This window comes from Macrobrachium nipponense, chromosome 29, assembly GCF_015104395.2.
Source record: "Macrobrachium nipponense isolate FS-2020 chromosome 29, ASM1510439v2, whole genome shotgun sequence".
NCBI classification, from domain to species: Eukaryota; Metazoa; Arthropoda; class Malacostraca; order Decapoda; family Palaemonidae; genus Macrobrachium; species Macrobrachium nipponense.
The window spans coordinates 37,124,438-37,146,048 of NC_061092.1; the positions used below are offsets into that span (position 1 = coordinate 37,124,438).

At 39.1% G+C, this 21,611-nt stretch overlaps 1 long non-coding RNA gene across 3 annotated transcripts in view; it reads left to right on the top strand.

Moving 5' to 3' along the window:
* The first annotated feature begins 698 nt into the window (after nucleotides 1–698).
* LOC135206243 (uncharacterized) overlaps nucleotides 699–21,611 on the top strand; it is a 35,183-nt gene continuing 14,270 nt past the window's right edge. For all 3 annotated transcript variants that reach the window (XR_010312702.1, XR_010312703.1, XR_010312704.1), the window contains exons 1-2: nucleotides 699–799; nucleotides 20,945–21,139. This is a non-coding gene — a long non-coding RNA (uncharacterized LOC135206243). The remainder of the gene's footprint in view (nucleotides 800–20,944; nucleotides 21,140–21,611) is intronic.

Below are 21,611 nucleotides of genomic sequence, written 5' to 3' on the forward strand. Positions count from 1 at the left end.
ACGAAACAATTTGATATTGCATATTCGGCAGGTTCGTACATATTTCAGTCAAACGGTAGTACCTGGCAGAAAATTCGGGTGGGTCTGTGTGTTGGGATTTGGTGCAGGGGGGGGGGGGGGGGTCGTCGTGGGGGGGGGACGGCGGGTGATCATCTTGGTTAGCCTGTTTGGATGGGACTTACGTCTGGTGGATTGTCTACTGTTTCGAGGAAGTAATCAGTGTTGCCAAAACGCGGAAAATTAAGGAAATATGTGGAGTGATGCGTCCAACTACTGCAGACTGGATTAGTACTCGATTTTCAAATTGCATTTTTCAGACATAAAAACTTCTCAAGTCATATATTAATATTTTCAGCGATTTTATAACTGAACTATTCGTTAATCTTATAAACAACAACAGTCTCGGAAATATAGATTTTAGACCATCAGCTTGCAGATCATATCGTTTGCCTAACTCCTAGGAATTGTCTTGGAAAGGATTGTAATTACGTGTTGCCGAACAAAAAATGCACAACGTGAATTCGAACACCTATTATAAAATGAATATGAATTCAATAAAATATAAAATTTGAGAATATTAGGTGGCTAGTCATTAAAACCAACTCATTTTTTCAGTGGATATATCAAGAATAGGACCAACGGTCAACTCTCCTCCACCGAGACGATGAGTTTGTGGAATTGTGGCAACACTACTGTAACTTCATTCGTCCTTGTGGCCACGGTGGTGTACACATACACGAGTGGATACTAGATAGTGCCTAGCGAAAAAAAGGAAACACTTGCGAGTCTACGCAAGAAGGTTGGTTTGTTGTTATTTTACTCATAAAATAAAGTGAGTCGTATTATGTGTGTAATTTTGTAAGAAGGCCATGAGTGAGTTTTGAGTTCCAAAGCATCGTTTCTGTTTGAAGTTGGAGGTCACTCCAATGGCGCTCATCATGCCTAGGTAATGGAGTTTATTCGGATAATATCTCATGTGGTTTGTTCCTACACGGTATACCAACCCTCGGTCGTTTACATAAAGAATTACTTTCAAAGAAGCTGGAAGTAGTTCCTTATGTAATTGCCCTCAGGTTTGTATCGTTAGAAAAAATACAATTTACTTTCAAAAATTATAATTTTTCAAATTACGGTGTGACCAGGAAGCAGTTGGTCTTTCCACAGCATCAAGAACCTTTGCCGAAGGGTATTTTTATTAGGTAAATGATGCTCAATGTCCATGATGATTATTACTAACAACTTTATGTTGAAACCGAGTTTAGGCCCATGTGTAAAGACGGGTTTACTGGAAAGCACAAAGGTGATTTGACCTAGGCTATACTTCAAAGCGCTAATCATGCACATGAACCGGCTCGTGGTGAAATTGCAGAAAATGTTTTTATCATTATTGCAAGTTTATATGCTCATTGTTTATTTTTTCAAATGTACGCATTATGATGAGATTGCCTTGTTAGAAGTACATAGCTATAGGGTAAGTACACAGGGTTCATGTAGGCCTAGACCGTTGACAAGATTATTTTGCAAGTTGTTTTTTTAGGACTAGGCCTAACCCCCGCCTTGCAACTAAAATTAAAGTGCATAATGTCTTTTCTGCGGTCATATTTGTATGAATAAAACTTCGATGTTAATATCGTATAATAGTAATACGATGTTTAGGTGCTTGGTAATGATTACCAGATAAAATGGAGTAAGCTCTCTCCCGGTCTTCGGAGTTCCTTTGGTAAATGTTAGACATTTTGCCGTTGTACCGGAATCCCGGCTAAGGGTTTATATATTTAATAATAAGGACGACTAGTCATCGTGCCAATGATTACAAGACGCGGTAGCGCAAATCCCCAGCCTATCCTATGCAGTCCTAATCCAACCAGTTTGAACTCCAGGTTAACGTAATCAACACAAGTTCAAAATATTCTGCAGTGTAGGCTAACGTATTTTAGTTTCAATGCTACGATGCAAGCTTGCAATTTTACAATGTTACAATGGCCATTGAGCACCGTAAGTTTGGATATTGTCTTTTGCTTCTGTCTCCCCACCACCGGTTAGCTTAGTTTTGCAGTTAACTGATTAGGATTGCTTTTTTGCTATACCAAGCTAGGCTCACCTTATAATAATATGTGGATTGCTTAACCCAATATTCAGTATGGCACAGATGCAAGTAACTTTGGCCTATTGAAATGAATTCTCACCTTTCTGTGGTTGACCTATGCTCCATGTTAGCGTGTATCATAATGGGTTAACAGTAATGTGTTCACACAAACATATAGTATACTTATTCATTATAGAATTTAAATGTAAGTACATTGCGAGGTAGTTTTGCAGATTGTTGTCGTCGTTATCACCATCATTTTGAACCCATTAAATGAAAAATCAATTGTTCCCTTGGTGAAATAAAGAATGATAGGGGTTGATATATTCAGGAAGGAAAAGGATATGAGGATTAACGCCTCCATGTACCAACACCCCAACCCCCCTATTAGAGAAAAACCTTATCCACACTACGACCCTTAACCGTTACGAATATCAGTATGCAGGCGATTCATGGTAGCGTTGCATTCACAATGCACCTCTGCCTAATGTAACGCAAGCGTGATATTTAGCCATGGTGAATACAATCGGTACTGGCTTATAACGAGTAATGAAATATTAAAGTAAGAACAGACTAAACACAGTGTCCGTGTATATGTTGTCAGTACGGCTCTGGGCACCGTAACTGTGACATCATTTAAAAATCTCGTTTGGTTATGAGCAGCGGTTATGATTACTACGGTTTAAAGATCGATGTATTTTATTCAACTTTATATTTAGAAAATAAATGATGGATGTCCGTAGTATGTATTTAAGGTCTTTTGGAATTTTCGTAGGAGTTTGACGAGCAGTCCTATTACTATAATAGTAGTGGTAGTAGTAGTCGCATAGTGGAATTTTTTTTTTTTGCATAATAGCGTTTATATGTAATGAGTAGTGTTGAAAACAGTCCCTTCGCCAACGTACGGTATGTATTTCGGACCTAATGACGTGACAGGTAAATGGGGTGTCAATGGAGTTACTTTAATTGGAGGTTTACACCTGACTGTCCAATTTCGTTGTGTGGTCACAACAAGGAAAAGATCATTGTCTTATTGAAAGGACTTTGAAAGCTTTGTTCTTACCAAGTTAGGATATTTATTATTATTATTATTATTATTATTATTATTATTATTATTATTATTATTATTATTATTATTATTATTATTATTATTATTATTATTATTATTATTATTATTATTTTAACACTGAGTCCCATTGGCGTGCCTGAGGGGTTGGGCCTAAATAAGACAATTGAATAAGGTTGAAAGGTTTGGAAAGTGTTGCGGGCGGGTCATTTTTAAGACTAACTCCAGGGTCATATATGTGTATATACATATATTATATATGTATATTATATAATTATATATATATATATATATCTATATATATACTCATATATGAAATGTGAGTGTTGGGGTGGGGCGGGCGAGTCATTCAGTATAATTGGTAGGCGTAAAGAAGGCGAAAGCTTTGAAATGAAACCATATCTATAAAAACTTAGCTGATGTTCAGAAAATGTGTCCATAGAATGTATAAGGATGAAATCGAGGTGGAAGGTCTACGATGAAGGTGGGGTTTGCAAGTACGAATGCTAGACCGGGGCTTGAGAGTCCGATGGCTGGATATCCAGAGTTGAATGTAAACGGGATATTCACAGAAGACAAATGAAGTCCTCCAACCCCAGAAGAATCCTACGTCGACTAACAGTTGAAGAACAAAGCAGACTGTTAGCTGGAGACGTTTTTTTTCCCCCCGCTGGAGACGGCATTGTTCGTTATTCGTAATTTTAGAGTTCATACTAACCGTATTATCGCGCTCATGAGACTATAGAAGATATCCCCTAAGAGGTACATGCCCTATAGATTTCCACCGGATTTCCTTTATTTACTTATTTCATCAGGTAGGATATGATCAACCGCTTGTTTGCATGAAATGTAACTACAAATTCGTTTGGCAAACAAATGAGTATATGGATTGAGAAACGTTCCTGGTAAATGCTGTTCTGTTATAATTTAACAGCAGAGTGATAGAATTTGGACGTATAAAGTGTAAGTAATTATGATAATAAAATCTGTTCCAGTTTTCTGTAATGATCAAAAGCTCAAAAGTTACTTATTCTTAGAGAGAGGGAGGGACGGTTGTGGAGTTGGGTTTTTTTTTTTTTTTTTGGGGTGGGGGGGGGGGGGGTTAGGGCTTTCTGGTTGGTGGCGGCAGTTTTTTTCAGGGGGAGAACTAACAACTTTCAGATCACTTAATTATGTATAACCAAACAAGTTAACGCAAGAGTTTTAAAATGATGTATATCGCGTTAACAGTTTACTTGCTTTTATTCAGTAACTCTGCTATCTAGATATTTTCGTTGGATTCTGATACGTATTTGTTGAAATAAGTCGTCACATTAAAAGGCAGTGATCTCGAATCTGTATGATGGAAATTTCATTTATATATACACATGTTTATCTATATTCAGATATAAATATATATTTGTATATATATATATATATATATATATATATATATATATATATATATATATATATATAGTGTGTGTGTATTGATAGAGCACTTTTTTTCATCACTTTCATTTCTCCAGCGGTTTTACTCACGTCTTGGAAGATTTTACCTTGTGTTTCCTTGTTTAGTCCGTAAGAATTTCTTGATGATTTTTATGTATTGGCATTGTTAATTTAACAAATAAAACCATCTATCAACAAACCTAATGAACTGGCTGGTACTTTTCCAGACCTTATCTTTAAAATTTACCTTGGTTGCCGAAGTGATCAATAGGTTTATCGGGAGCTTCGGGCAGCAGTTGCATGGCAAGGTTAACGCTCTTGCGTTGAATACCCATAACATTAGCGGCACCGTGGCGTGGTCGGTATGGTGTTGGCCTGCCACATCGGTGCCCGAGATTTTGATTCTCGGGCATTCCATGAGGAGATGAGATATGTATTTCTGGGGATAGAAATTCACTCTCAACATGGTTCGGAAGTCACGTAATGCTGTTGGTCCCGTTGCTGAATAACCACTGGTTCTATGCAACGTACATACACCATACAAACAAACATACCCATAACATTGATATGTTTTCGGAAAGTTTATATGCTGTCCGAAGGTCGCATTTGTTCCTCTTTATTAGATCTCTAACTGGACCATTGTGAGCGTACTTACTACCATCCGGCAATATGAATCCATGGTCAAGAAAGTTATATCTAATAAATAAGCTTCATTAAATGCGGAGCATCTGCAATCGCATGTATTTCTCTGTTGTTGATCGATTTTCAGGTTTTTTATTTATAGGTGTTACGCATAATGCCAAGCACCGAGGCAACTAAGGCCATTCGGCGCTGAAACGGAAATTGACAGTGAAAAGGTTTGAAAGATGTAACATTAGGAAAGTCTCGCAGTTGCACTCTTAAATCAATTGTTAGGAAAGGGTGGAAAGTAAGATGGAAGTAAGAAAATATGCAAGGAGGTACAGTATAAGGAACGAAATTAGTTGCAGCTAGGCCTGAAGGGACGCTCCGAAGAACCTTAAGTAATACCTACATGGCACCGCATGAGATGCATTGACGGCGCTACCTCCCTACGGGGTTCTCAGTTGTCCATTGAATTAATAAGGACTAAGGCGAGGTGGTTTTGACGTCGCTCTCGACCTTCGCAGAAGAGCTTTATTTTGGGTCAGCGCCGACAAGGCCTCCCTATACTCTGTAGACATTGGATGGGCAACTGTTCCCCGAATGCGATATTGAGGCGATAAAAAGTTCTGTGTAGGTCAGTCATGTGAAGTTTTGAATGGTAGGAGGGCCATGAATTTTGGAGGCGAAAAGGTGACATGTTAAAATTCAGTCAATTAATATCTTGAAGTTATGAATTTATCCACAAAATTTCCGAATCTGGTATCTCACTTTCCTTTGTTGTGCTGAAACTGTCCATCCTCATGCGCACTACGGTTCTCATATTATCGGTGACACGTGTCTTATACTACCAACAGAAGGACCTGAAGTGTATGAGAGACAGGCTGTCTTGAATAATTGTAGCCTGTTGAGTGAGTTGTTGGTCCCAAATGGTTTTAGTCTTATGGCTCTCAGTAAGTCTTTGGGGGTGACATTACTAGTTATTTGCCCTTCTCTACCTTGACTGCAACCCACCTCTGTCGACCAGCCTCATGGTACCCAATTCTTTCCTTGCTTAGGTCAACGATAGCCCAGTGGATTTTTCAGGAAACAGCACCAGGTCTCTTGATAGTGAGGCGGAGTTGCCGTTAACCTTTGAGCCATGTGGACCAGCTGCTTAACTTAGCTCACCTTATTTTAAGTAGAATTAGAATGATTCGGGCATGAATAGCTTGGGTACACTGGTTGGACGTTGTAATGTGTATAAAATGAAATGACCCCAATATATACTATTTACAATAATCATTATAGAGTAGTTTGAGTAGTTTTATCGACCACCCATTATTTATAATTTTTTTTTTCTGTACATTATTCACGTTGAACAGAGATGCGTTTGCATTAAGGGAATGACTTTCCTCCAACCCAACCCCACCACCACCTCATGACCTCTAGTCCCTAACCTAATTTTCCAGTTATCTCGTCTCCTGACTTCGGGGAAGGGAAAGAAGCTTGGCATTCTTCGTTTTTCCCCGTTCATTTCAAATTTATCTTAATTTCTAATCTTTTCCTAGATTTTTGTGTGTCACATTTTCTTAGTCTTGTCTGTTACAGTTTTCTCTTGAATAATGTGGATTCGTAGGTAGCGTAGTCACATCAGCTGTCATTTGTTAATTAATTTTACTGGTCAGATCATTTTAACGGATTTTTTTTCCAAAATATCTTTCATATAGAAAGAGGTGATTTTGTTGCAATAATTTTAAATCTAGCTTTTATTTTATTCCTGACGTTTAAACTGATTCTTGTGTGTTGCATCTGTGACATTTAGCTGCTCTTACAGTGTCATGTTTTTTCCTGTGGATTTTCTTCAGTTCGCTTAATTTTTCAGCTGACTTCCTTTAGCATGAATCACTGCATGTTTATTATATATTAATATATTATATATATATATATATATATATATATATATACTATATAATATATATATATATATATATATATATATATATATATATATAATATATATATCTATATATATATATAATATATATATACGATATATATATATATATATATATATATACTATATATTCCATATATATATATAGAGAGAGAGAGAGAGAGAGAGAGAGAGAGAGAGGAGAGAGCGAGAGAGAGAGAGAGAGAGAGAGAGAGCAAGTTTTTTAGAAATAAATTTTATTTTTAGCGAGTGATCTGTGTAATTCATATTACCAACGTCATGGGAATATCTCTTCTTCATTGTCACAATCAACTGACTCCGTCCCCAACAGTTATTTATCCTGAACATTTGCATCTCCGTTCTTGGTGCGTCAGTGTTACTTTGGCAATCATCCTCTCACTGTCACTCTTACCTGCGTTGGGTGTCAGAACTTCGAAAGAACACCTGAATTATCAAGTATGTCGGAGGGATGCGATACACTGCTGGTATTGACGGATTGAATAAGGGAAGGGGACTCGGTTATGTCGGAGTGATTAACGAGGAAAAGATTATTAGAATAAAATTGTTTATTTTTCGAAAGGTCAAGACATTGGAATGTTGGTTGGTTTTTCTCAACTGGTATATATACAATATTATTCTCCCCTTCCGTGTTTCTTTCGTATTTTACTGTACAAATGTATCCTTCAGTATTCATAGTTGACTTTGATGGTAACAGGCATGTTGCAGTTACCTCACGAGATCGCGCTAGCCAAATGTTATAGACTAGGTCCCAGTTATTGTTATTTAATCTCATAATTTTTTTTTGTCTAGTCCACGTTAACAAGTGATTGACTTTCAGAAACTTTACGCTGACATGTGCTCTCTCTCTCTCTCTCTCTCTCTCTCTCTCTCTCTCTCTCTCTCTTCTCTCTCTCTCTCTCTACCCTTTGTTTTTTTTTTTTTTTTTTTTTTACCCGAAGCTGAGGCACTTTTAATAGACTGACCTCTTTAAATTCCGAAGCTCGCCATTTGTAAGTTAGTGACAGCTTCGGATTTTGTAAATTCGTGATCCAGCATTTTTTATTGTGGCTAGAAAATTTTTCTGGAGTGTTGCAGTATATTACAGTACTTTGAGGTAAAAGACGTTATAAATTATGAACACCAAATTTTTATTTCAATACCGCTTACATAATAACATAGTAAAACTGTACAGGTAACAGTTTTCTGAATATTGTTTACTTTGATGAATTATCAACTGAGTTGTCCCAATTTTTTATTCCCATCGACATTGTAGGGTGTCCTTTACGAAGTAAGATTTATTTGCTTTAAGTTCACTGACCCAAGTGTGGTTCTCAGTGAATTATAGATACTGTTAACTAAAATTGTCCTTATTTAACACGGCTGTTTATTCACGATGAACTTGAATAACTTTTCCATTAAGAACTCGGCAACTTCTCCTGTTAATATCTCTAGGTTAGTTGGTACAAATATTTATTCTATTTTTTTTTCAGTCAGGTAGTCACAGATGCCTTTTGACAGGCTTTGACCTTGCAAAGAATATTCTCACTTGGCTTGTATTATAGCCATTATATTGTAAGGTCCTGCTTAGGCCCTCCGGGCATCCCTGTCCAAAACAACAAACTTGACCTACCACAGAACATCGAGCTTTCCCATAAAACACAAATCAAAGACGGACAGCTGAAGCAGTGATTTTCATGCATTTGCAGGAAATACAGTATTTCATTTGTAAAACGCTTCAAGCTTTTGATCCATATATATTGGAGAACTTCCCATGTTTTGTACAAAATATTGTTAACTGTTTTCCAGGTGTGAGAAAACACACCTGACCTTAAGATTATGTCTGTCTTGCTCTGATATTAGATGCTACATTTCCGTTCGTGGCAGTCCATGTCTTGTCAGAAATTTGACGTTAATCAAGAAAGTACCCAGACGCTGCCTCTTACCTTGTCTCCACACTGGTGACCACTAAGATGACCAAAGTGCCTCAGTGGCGTGATCTGTATGGTCTTGGCTTGCTACCTCGGTGGCCGCGAATTTGATTCTCGGGCATGCAATTGAGGGGTTAGATGTGTATTTCTAGTGATAGAAGTTCACCCTCGACGTGGTTTGGAAGTCATGTAAAGCCGTTGGTCCCGTTGCTGAATTACCACTGGTTCCATGCAACGTAAAAGCACTATACAAACAAACAAACAAACAAATATGATTACACTGCCAGCCCAGTCACCAACAGTGCCTCAGCCTCGTCCGTCCTCTACCCCCATTTATGATGCACAATCCAGTCATAGTTCTTCAGAGCAGAGACCATCTTCAGATTCAAGAAGATCACATCGACATCACGAAAAGCCAACTCCGTCCTCGATTTCCTGTTCGATGATGTCTTCAAACAAATCGCAGAATGGCTAGCTGACCCACAGACCACCATCATGTATGAGACATTGAAGGCACAACTGAGGTCGTCCTTCAGCATGCCCCCTGCCCTCAGAGCTAGGAATTTCCAGACAATGTGGGATCAGTGATAGGATATCAATGGCCGTCATGTCTACAAAACACCTATGACTGCTAATAATGATCCCCATCACAGATGGTCAACCAGAAACGATGCTAGACCTTGTGAGAGAGGTCCTCCTGACGAAGTTGCCACGCCAAACAGTCGCCGCTATACCTGATGCATCCACCATACCTCTCAATGAATTCCTGAGAAGGGTAGATGTGTAAGTCTTATCGCTTGACGATAGACTTTTTTTGTGTTCTCCTTACGACTGTCATTCGTAAGTATTTCTGGTTTCTCCCATCTCCTTGGATATCTTAGTAGAGTGGTTCTTCTTAACTAAAGGAGATGATTCAAACAGATAAGTTGAACAAAGATAACAACTTTATTCTGTAACTCCATACTAGGAGATGCAGCTCGGTCGGAAGACCGATATGTTTGATGGTTGGTGTGGAACTGCCATCCTAAAGCATCGCGTCGATAGCGGAACATTAGCTATCTCAGCAATTCATATAAAAAACATACGTAGTCCGCCGGCTCGGAAGTTACAAGTTTCCGGCGTAGGTTAACAGGTCAACCGCTTCCCATGGAAGTTGTTGTGCAAAGTTATCATAAACATAAAATGTTGACAAAGCTCTGAGCTAGATCAGGCTACTGCAGACAGCGCATAGCGTAATCTAGGTCTGCTTTGGTCACGTAGAACCCTCCTTATGCCATGACCCCAGGTCATGGGTTTATATTTACAGATCTTGTAAATTTAATAAATGTATCTATTACATTAGGCTCGGACTGCTACCTATTCAAGCCTTGAATAACAAAAAAAAATTACTTTAAACATTGTTCATAGGAGCGTGCTCGTAACATACGTCTAGGTATAACATAATAAGTGATTAAATGCATAAAAAGGTTCTGTTACATACCCTTGTTGACATATTCATAAACAAAGATAAATGCATGGAAAATATAGATCCATGTTTGGTAATAATAATGATTAGGTACCCAAAAACAATAAAAAGGTAAAAATCAAAAGATTAACATGTATACATGATTAATATGATAACAGGTAACCTGATTAAGAATAATGGTTACTAAATAATGATTATAGCATGATCATGGATAATTGTTAAAGAGTACTTGACACTCTTTGTGATAGATAAATATAATTGTACAATGGTATAATAGTATAACTATGGAAATCTGCAGAAAAGCAATATATAGGGCTGATATATTTTATTAGATGCCCGAAAAATACCTTTAGGAATATATTAATGTATAATATTGGGCTATAATGTTTTACTAGGTGCCCGGGAGATACTTTTAACTGTTCAAATGCAAAGGCGTGAGTCTTTCTTGTCCTACATTTTTGCCAGCATACGGACCGCTTTTCACACACAACACAATTCCAGACAGTTCCCTAGGCACGAACTGAAGTGGCCAGGTTCAGGCGGCCCTAAACGCAAACGACTTGAGTTTAACGGGTACGTCATCTAGACGGGCCAATACGTTCCCTTGGAGATCCTTCTGTTTACGCCTCAGCCTACGCCAAGCAAAGATGTTGACGGCGATAACCAATATGGCCGTCACGCTGAACACGGCTAGCAGAATGTAGTAGCGAAGATTTTCTCCATCTGCATAAGTCGGTGACGCGTGGGTCATCTCAGCCAGTTGCGTCAAACGATGAGCCACTCGCGCGTTGTATGGGAGAGGTAGTGACGGGATGATTGTGGAAGCCCACGTGTAGTTTGCGAAATACGCCTTCTCACGTATTATCGTGTTGACCCCTCTGACGGTGTAGTTTGTAGATGTCCCCGTACAACCATCGGCTGCTACGAAGATAGGGGCATGGGCGTTGGTACCCGTCCGGACACACTACGTCGAATCCGGCTTTATCATAACGGATCCAGGAACCATTATTCATCCTGTAATTGAATTTATTACCGTAAAAGGATAAAGTTTCCCCAGACAACTTCGCTTGTATGAGAGAGAGAGAGCCGTGTTTAGCACTATGCCTAACTCACATGAATCCGTTGATATAGGATAGAATTCAAAGAGTCAGCTGTACAAATTTTATTATTCATGGCTTCTGAACAGTGAGTGAGTTCATCTAAGTCTTTAATGACTGTAAATGATTTCTTATCAGAAGAAATCAGTACATGCCCCGTTAAATTGGATATTACTGGATTTGAGTTATTCGTCATGAAAGTAGGAAACGGTGCTATTTTGTATGATTGCAAGCATCGGAAGAATCAAAAGGAATTGTGATCATAATTCTATAATTTTCAACGCTGACTGATATTAGGCTATAATAGAACTCTACTTTATGGGCGTCTAATAAAGGAATATAACCTAGCTTCTCCCGTCCGTTTTCCAAAGTTAACGTCAGATCTTTAATAGGCATGAGGTTAGGTAGATAACACACCCTTTGTTGCTAACGTAAGTTGCTTCTACGTAATCTTTTGACTTTTCAATAAAATGTGATATTTTCACACGGATATGATCTATTTTCGAACTATAGTAAGCTAACGTAGCCAGCAAATGTTGAACTTCCATGACCTGATCGATATTATTTGAATGTTCATTAACGATACTCATTATTTGATTGATCGAAGATAACTGGCTGCGAAGTTCAGATAAAGCCAATTCTGTTTTGTGTTGCAAAAACTCAATTCTTTTATTTTGATTATTTATCTTAAGGCGATTTGAGATTCCTGAAGCCTAGATTCGGCAAACTGATCCTAAGATGTTTAGTCCGGCCAGAATAAGCGGGTTGCGGCGTTCAAGAGTATTGTGCCGCACAGACCACATCAGCAGGTCACGAGCGAGTTCTTCTGCCTCGGCGGTTTTATTTTGTATGTCATAAGACAACATTTCCGCGACGCTTAGTGTTTGAGCTAGCGAAATCTCTGAGTTAGCATGAAAATTACGTTCATGCATTCCTTAAGGGAAATAGCCAAACCTCATCAGGTCATTCTTTAAGTTAAGGACGTCATCTTCAGGCAAGAAAATCGCATGCATATCTACTTCTATAACAATATTGCTTGACACGATGAATACATCATCTATTCTCTCGATAATCTAGCCATGATTAAATTCTATTTCTTTCGTCCTAGCGCTCTTTCCATACAACAAAGATGTCTGAATACACAATATCACTCCTAACAATAACAGATTCATTTTTGAAACCTGCAATGAGTAAAACATATGTAATAACTCGCGTAAAAGAATAGGTTTACATACAATATGATTAATAGATATATATATAAATTATTATACAAGTTTCATAAATACAACCATTTTTTCCCTCACTCCATCTACCTTTCTTTAGATTCTGATATGTGCCAATGGAACTATTCTCACATCAGTGGGTTTGGATACATTTTGAACCCTAACTCTATTGGCCGTTAAATTTTCTAAAATGTTAAACGGGCCTTCAAACTTAGGTGTCAGTTTATAATTTAAACCTTTACGTACGTATACTTGTTAGGTAATACCTGATCGCCCACGGCATATGTTCTAGTTGGCTTAGCTATTTTATCATGATTTTTTTTCATTATTATTTGTGCTTCTTCTAGATTCTTAACGAATTATATTATTATTCGACTTATGCTTGCATCCATAACATCCTTTAGAGGATTTGATAAATTAGTTGTAGGCTTTAAGATGTGGAAAGGCGTTCGGGCCGGGATACCGTACAGTGCCTCGTGCGGTGTCATTTTAATAGACACATGATACGAGTGATTAAGTGTGCTTAGTACCGCAGGTATGGCAATGTCCCAGTTGGGGTCTGCCCCCCCCTAAGGTGACCCTTAAAATGTTTAAAACCTTACGATTTGCCCTTTCCACTAGCCCATTAGACTCTGGGTGATAGATCATGGTATTGATTTTCTTTATACAAAGGAATTCGCACAAGGAGTTAAGGAAATGATTATTGAACTCCCCGCCCGAGTCTGAGATAATAATGTGTGGAATTCCATGTTTACCAATGTAGCACTCGTAAAACTTCCTAGCGCACTCGACCGCGGTTTTTGTTTTAAGCGCTATAAGTTCTGTATATCGAGTCAAAGCGTCTATAATTACTAGGAGGTGCTTATTTCCTCTGTCCGACTCGTAAAATCCTGTTAATAAATCTAAATGTACTCTTTCAAAGGGTTGATTTGGCACGGGGTAAGCCCCTAGGCTGACAGGTGTCTTCGTGTGCCCTTTGTATTCTTGACAAGTGCGACAATTTGCTATGTGCTTTGTTTTTTATATCTGTAAGCATCGTATGCCAATAAAATAAGGATTTTGCCTTTCTGTGACATCAAGGTATAACCCGGGTGTCCGTGCAGTGGATTTTCATGCAACCATTTTAAGACAGTGGGTATGAGTGAGATAGGCACCACCACCTGGTTGTTATTCAACTGCGGTGTGTTGCGGGTTTTCCTCGTCACGGATCTACACAGGATATTGTCCTGTATGATATAATTCTGCTGCTTATACTTTAGGTATTCCTTTTCCTTCGGATTTCCGTTTAACGCAATGATGATTTTTTCTATTTGCGGATCTTTTCTTTGTTCTGTCTGTAATAGTTCAGCACTCCAGCCCAGATCTTCCTGTTCAGATATAGTTTTAACAATGGGCGTGGAGGTTGAGATATCTATTAATTCAGCTAATGGCTCGGTACAAGATGAAGAGGGGTTGCGTGATAATGCGTCAGCAATGATATTTGCTTTCCCAGGTAAATACCCGATCCTCGCGCCAAAGTCCTGAATGATCATGTGCCACCGAGTTCGCTTGGGGCTGTGACTAAAGCCTTTAAAGAAGTCGGTTTAGGGCTTATGATCAGTGAGAACTTTGACGGGATAACCGTATATTATGAATTTAAAATGCACGAGTGAATTAACAATAGCGAGCCCTTCCTTGTCTATTACTGCATATTTACTTTCGGAAGGTCTCAGTTTACAGTGAATAAAAAGCTATAGGGAAAAACTGTTTATCATATTGTTGAAGCAATACCCCACCTACTCCTAGGTCTGAGGCGTCTGTTGCTATGAAAAATTCCTTACCGAAGTCAGGAAATTTCAAGATAGGAGAACTACAGTTCATCTTTCAATTTATCGAACGCCTGTTGATGCATTTCAGACCATACGAAATCTACGCCCTTTTTTATAAGATCGGTTAAGGGAGCGGCTATGATTGAGTAGTTGCGTATGAAGCGGCGATAGTAGACGCCGCTACATCCTAAAAATTGCTGTATTCCCTTGACGTTAGTAGGTATCGGAAAGTTACGGATAGCCGACACCTTATCATGGACGACTTTAAGACCTTCACTAGAAACCGTGAAACCTAGATAGACTAGTTCTGTTTTAAAAACTTCACAACTTACTTATCTTTACCCTTACCTTAAATTATGCTGCCTTAATCTTTGTAGCACTAACTCCAATTTACGTAAATGTTCTTCTAATGTGTTGGAAAAGATTACTAGGTCGTCCATGTAGGCATGTAGGATATCTCCTAACAATCCTCTCCAAACACGATGTTTATCATACGAGTAAAAGTTATAGGAGCACAACGTAAACCAAAAGGCATACGCAAAAATTCATAATGTCCCCTGGCTGTGCTGAAGCAGTGTATGGGATACTCTCTTGTTCCAACGGAATCTGATGAAATCCTTTTAGTAAGTCTAGGCTTGTGAAATATTTATTCTGACCTAGTAAGGATAGGATATCATCGGTACATGGTACTGGGAATCTGTCAGGGATTGTTTCTTCATTTAAACGACGAAAATCTACGCATATCCGCCAAGTTCGATCTTTTTTCGGTACTACTATTAACGGAAAATTATAAGGGCTGTTTGATTTCCTAATGACTCCTTCTTTTAACATTTTACCTACTTCCTCTGTTATCTCATTCTGAAATTTCATAGGAAGTCGGTACGAAGGTACATAAATTACTTTCTGTTTGTCCTTGAGCCTTATTTGATGCTCGATGACATCCGTTTTTCCTAAGGTTCCATCCGTAGTGGAAAAAACATCATGATATTTAGTTAAAAGATTCAAGAATTTCTGCTGAATTTCTTCTTCTTGAATGTCCTTATTGATTTTGTTCTTTATAGATTGCAAAAGGGGTTCATCCGCAACTGATTGAGCGTGATTTATCTCAGCTACGGTAAGAATGCGATGTTTATAAACTTCGGCATCCAAGATATGTTGATTTTTGTGGATTACTAATGTGGTATTCAAATGATTACAGACTTCGATGTTACATTGTTGTTGTGAGCCGACTGTATAAATGGCTTGTGTGACGGATAATCCGTGTGTTTTCAGAGTTTCGGAAAGGATTAATGTTTCAGATCCTGGCAAGGTTCTCTTTACACGCACTAATATATTTGGAAAGTTAGTTAGGATCGAGAGTTTGCGTGCAAGCTGATATTACGGGTGAGCGAGAGTCTGTTGGGTTGCCTGTATTATTTCTTGGTTCATGAGACAGGTGATTGGTTCCGTAATGTAAGTGACAACTCTGTCTGTCTCTTTATTATCTAAAACTGATTTTAGGGTATTAGAAGACCTATAGAATTTCCCTTTGATATACACGCCGTGTTTTGCAGGTGCTAAGATAATATTTTGAGTGCCCATAGACGGGTATCCGATAATTACTGCGGGATACATATTAATGTTTTGTACAACGACAAAGGTATCAGCAAACGTGCGCTTACCGACCTTGTACTGTACATGAGTTACGCCCACAACATTTAATTCATTATTCCCTATGCCTGAGAGCCTTATTCCGGACTTTTCTATAGGGAAATTTGAAAAGAGTAAATGATGAGTCCTTAAATCCATGATATTACGTGGACTACCAGAATCAAGAACAAAGTGAATGAACTTATGGTCAAATTTACTGCATGTAAGGTTGTTCGCAAACTCGTCTTGACTATAATTGCATGAATTTGTTGCAAATCTACGGGAACCTGCACAGATTTTTTTGATTCGGCCGTGTGTTTCATAGGAAAATCAATTGCCTCACAATGATCTGATAAATGATTAAACTGATTATTTGATACAAAAGATGTTGATATTGATGACCCAACATCGCCCTCTCCCCCCTTGGAGTGAACTACGTGGTATTTGTTTTGTTTATCACGCCTTGAAAATTCGCTTGCCCTTGCGAGTTCTGGCTAGACGGCCCAGGAACAGAGGTACCTGAAGCACGATTTGTTTGTTTCTGCTGTTGTGCAGAATTTCCGTTTGGTTGTTTCTTCTTATAGTACTGAGGACCCTTCTTTTTATTTGCACTGGCAACTGGTTGCGTGTTTGTAGCATTCTGCTGTTGATTCCTCGAGTAGCAACGGTTATATGAATGAGTTGAACTATTGTGTATGAACAAAAACGCGTCCGACAGTCTGAAATCATGTGACCTGGTCGTTTACAGTTATAACAAACCATCCCTGCAACTTGATTATTATTATGTACCACATTTACTTGTTGTGGCTTGTTCTCATTTTTTGCAAAAACTTGAATGAGCGAAGGATCTAGGTCGGTACATTTAGACATGTGTTTTTTGATTTGTTTATACACATCTAATTCCGTACTGTCGGGCTGCAATTTTTATCAAAACACCGTACTAACGCTTCAGGCAACATTGCAGTGATAGACGTAAGGTAGATCAAACGGATAAAATCTTTCACTTTGATTTTATCACCCGCAACCCATCCGGAGTTACTTAAACTATCCCGATATTCATTTAGCCGGTCGGCAATTAGCGCCGCCCGCTCAACAACATTAAGCTGAGTCATGGAGGCTTGGTTAAGGATATTTCTCAATGCCAATACTACATCTAAAGCCTCTTCACCCCCATACACGGCACGTAATCTGATTTTGAACTCGTCCCATGTAAGCGCCTCTTGGAAAGAAACCCCCCTTAGATACGCACTTGCGTCACCTTTTGCAAAGTCAATGAAGCTCTTGGCCTCCTGTAATTGTACTGCTGGGTCTGTGATGCTTTTTGCATTTAAATGAGCGTCTACAGATGAGATCCATGCCTCAACATTTTGAGGCAGGAACCCATTGACCCGACCTTGAAAAGGGACAATCGCTGACCTCGCGCTAACGAGAGTCACCACATTGGGGTTGCCAGTCGGAGTAGTTGCCATTTCGACTTTCACTTTTTTCTTATCACTTCTATTCCTTGCAATCCTATCAAAATATCTATAAGAGTACACTCGACCACTACGTAAACGCATATGCAATGTACTGTAGAAGTGTGTTATAATAATAGGAAAATCCCCCAAAAGATACAAAAATACAGATAATATGATAAAATAGTATACGGAGAATTCCTGCAAGAAACGATTAACAACAGCGAGAAGAGAAAAAAAATTAGTCTGCGGGCGAGAACTCGTAGTGAAGATTGATCCTGTAATGAAGGAAGATTAATATGGCGAACAACTCACCCCCAGAATACTGGATGATCGACTCCCGATGAACAACACTTCACTGAGGAAAGACCTGAATAGATAAAAATGGTACTTAGCTCCAGATTATATTGCGAAGGATTGTTGACATGGGATGACGTCTCAGTTCCTGTCTAAGTCTCGCGTCGGAAGTCATGATGACGTCACGGTCTTCTCTCGGTGCACGATGCGTGGAGAAGTCCAAGATTGATGACGTCACAGCCTCCGTCCTTGCACTACTGCCTCTAGCTGTGCTCTCTGCGTCCTTGCTCGTGATCGGGTGATGTTTCCTGTGTTTGTTTTCTTCTTTCCATTGATGTTCGATGCTGCTGCTCGTCCGTGTAGATTCTCGAAGATAAGTGACAACAGTTGCTCAAACGTCGGTGTTAATGCTTGTATTCTTCTCGATGAAGGACATATCTGCGTCTTCATAAACTGTTGCGTTGATTGAAGATCCCGTTTCCTCTGTTTAGTTTGATGTTGAAGGTGGAAGTTAGTTCTTGTAGACCTTCGGTCGGCTGATATGGGTCTTGTTACTTATATTCTCCGTTATACGCTGCCACCACATGTAAGTCTTATCGCTTGACGATAGACTTTTTTTGTGTTCTCCTTACGACTGTCATTCGTAAGTATTTCTGGTTTCTCCCATCTCCTTGGATATCTTAGTAGAGTGGTTCTTCTTAACTAAAGGAGATGATTCAAACAGATAAGTTGAACAAAGATAACAACTTTATTCTGTAACTCCATACTAGGAGATGCAGCTCGGTCGGAAGACCGATATGTTTGATGGTTGGTGTGGAACTGCCATCCTAAAGCATCGCGTCGATAGCGGAACATTAGCTATCTCAGCAATTCATATAAAAAACATACGTAGTCCGCCGGCTCGGAAGTTACAAGTTTCCGGCGTAGGTTAACAGGTCAACCGCTTCCCATGGAAGTTGTTGTGCAAAGTTATCATAAACATAAAATGTTGACAAAGCTCTGAGCTAGATCAGGCTACTGCAGACAGCGCATAGCGTAATCTAGGTCTGCTTTGGTCACGTAGAACCCTCCTTATGCCATGACCCCAGGTCATGGGTTTATATTTACAGATCTTGTAAATTTAATAAATGTATCTATTACAGATGTAGTTCATTTGGCCCAGACATCGTCAGAACCCACTCAACCACCTGTAGCAGCAGCCACCCCACAACCCCAGCATTAAAGCTACATATAACTGGACAGGGACAATGAACCAAAGGGCCCAATAGCTCCCATATACCACTTCCGAAACTACTGGAAGGAGAACAAGCATAAACATAGGACCAAAAAAGAAGAAAGTCCAAAAGGCTTATGTTTCTTTCTCTGGAGATTCGGGAGTGAGGCTCGAAAATGCGAGAATGACTGCCTTCTATAAAGAAAAAAAAGTATAATAAGGCCACAGCAGCAGCCCAAGCAACTAACTGTCAGTGACAAGCAGACAGGTTGCCTCATAAAGGGGAGTGAGTACTATTCACTGTCTTTCTTCCAGGTACAAGTGAAATCACTCCCTGTGTTTTTACGTCACAGATGATATTTCCAACACGCAGTTCCTTGTTGACACAGGTGTATATATGTCGTCCGTTCCAGCCAATCTGCATGAATGTACCTACTGCCATTGGTGCCCCGGTTAAAATCTATGGAAAAGAACTATGAAATTATCATTCAGGAGCAAAACAATGAACACAGCAAATGTCACAATTGCGAAGCAGGATTCCTGAAAGCCCAGGGCATGCTGTTAGATGTAGCAAGACAGCAGCTGATTCAGAGAGACTACCCTATAGCAGTAGCACCCTTCACTACAAGAACAACAGCAAACCGTTCATGGGGACCAGAGAGCTGTCACCTCTTTCAGGAATATCTGAAAGTATTCAAAGACATCCTAAAGCATGACCTAATGAGCCCCGCAAAACACCACATCAAGCACCACATCGTTACAAAGTGGCCCCCAGTCCATGCACGCTTCAGACGTTTGGTCTCAGACAGACTAGTCTACGCCAAACAAGTATTCCATGACATGGAACTGGCAGGAAGCCTCCACCTGCGGGTATCCCCATTTCACATGGTACCTAAAGTAGATGGTACATGGCAGCCCTGTGGTGACTACTGATGACCCAACGTCAAAACAATACCAGACAGACACCCCCTGCCTAACATTGCCGACAAAACAAACCAGCTAGAAGGCACCATGGTATTCACAAAAATTGACCCCCTTCAGCAGGTAAATTTTTGTGAATACTTTGGCACCTTCTAGCTGGCCTGTTATGCTGGCGATGTTGGGCAGGGGTAGTATCTGTCTGATATTGTTTTGACAGTGAGTCGTCGGTAGTCGCTACAGAGCTGCCATGTACTGTCTACTTTAGGTACTAGGAGGATTGTGGATGCCACAGACTGGAGGCTTTCTGGCAGATTCTTGCCTTTTCCATGTCATGGAACACCTTTCCATAGACATAAAATATGAATTTCCTTGCTGTTTTATTTTCTGATTTTATTGGTTTCTTTTGTAGTCTTAGTTAACTTAACTCTTTTCCCTTTTCCCACATGGACATGCAGTAAGCAATCTTGAAGTTAAGGGCACAGTCTTGTGGCATGTCCCATGAAATTTATATACCCTTTATATGGCTCCTCATCTGAACAACTGCGTAATGCATTTCGTACTATTTGATTATCATTGCATGTATTAAATGTGAAACTGGATAATATGTCAGTTTTTCTTAATGGGTATCTGCTGCAATTTAATATGTAATGATTATGTTAATTTGGTCAATCATCTATTTTGTAGAGTAATGTGTTTAAATTCATATTAGAAATAAATGTTTAAAAAAAAAATATGGCCTTCGTCTTGATCATTGTAACTTGTATTTCAGATTCAGGGGATATTTGTCCATGAGCGGCTGTGCTTGCATTATACAGAACTTATTTTTACCTAGTGCAAGTGTTTGTGATTTCAAGCCATCGCCAATTATTTGATTTCAAGCTATTGCCAATTATTTTGATTTAGTGCTCACCCCAAGCTCTGAAGAACAACGCACTTAATAAGCTTCATGGATGAAGGAGATAAGGTGAGTGCATATGCCATGCTGCAGCTCTTATTTAACTGAAATTTTCTGATACTAGCTGTAGATTGTTTCAACTATCTCATTGGAGATGGATGATACTCATATGAATGTTGGGCAATTTTTGGATTACCTCAGCATTTAGTTGTTGGGTACTGATAACAAATATTGAGTGCATTCTGATTTTATGGATAAATATATTTCCATGGAACTGGTAGAATGAAATTGCTGTTGTGTTTAGTGTATTGCATTGTAGTAATAAGTCTAAACACTGATTCGCTTACAGTCCAATAACTAGAACGAGTTCAGTGAGATTTTAGGATAAACGCAAATGAATTGGTTTCTTTGGGTGAATTTTTCTGGGGTTTCAAGTAGTTTCATGCATATTGATATCTTGAGTTTCTTCCTTTTTAAGGTACTCAGCCTTTGCTGGTAGTTCCATCTTTTGGGCTAACTCAGCAATGGTTGGATAATATCC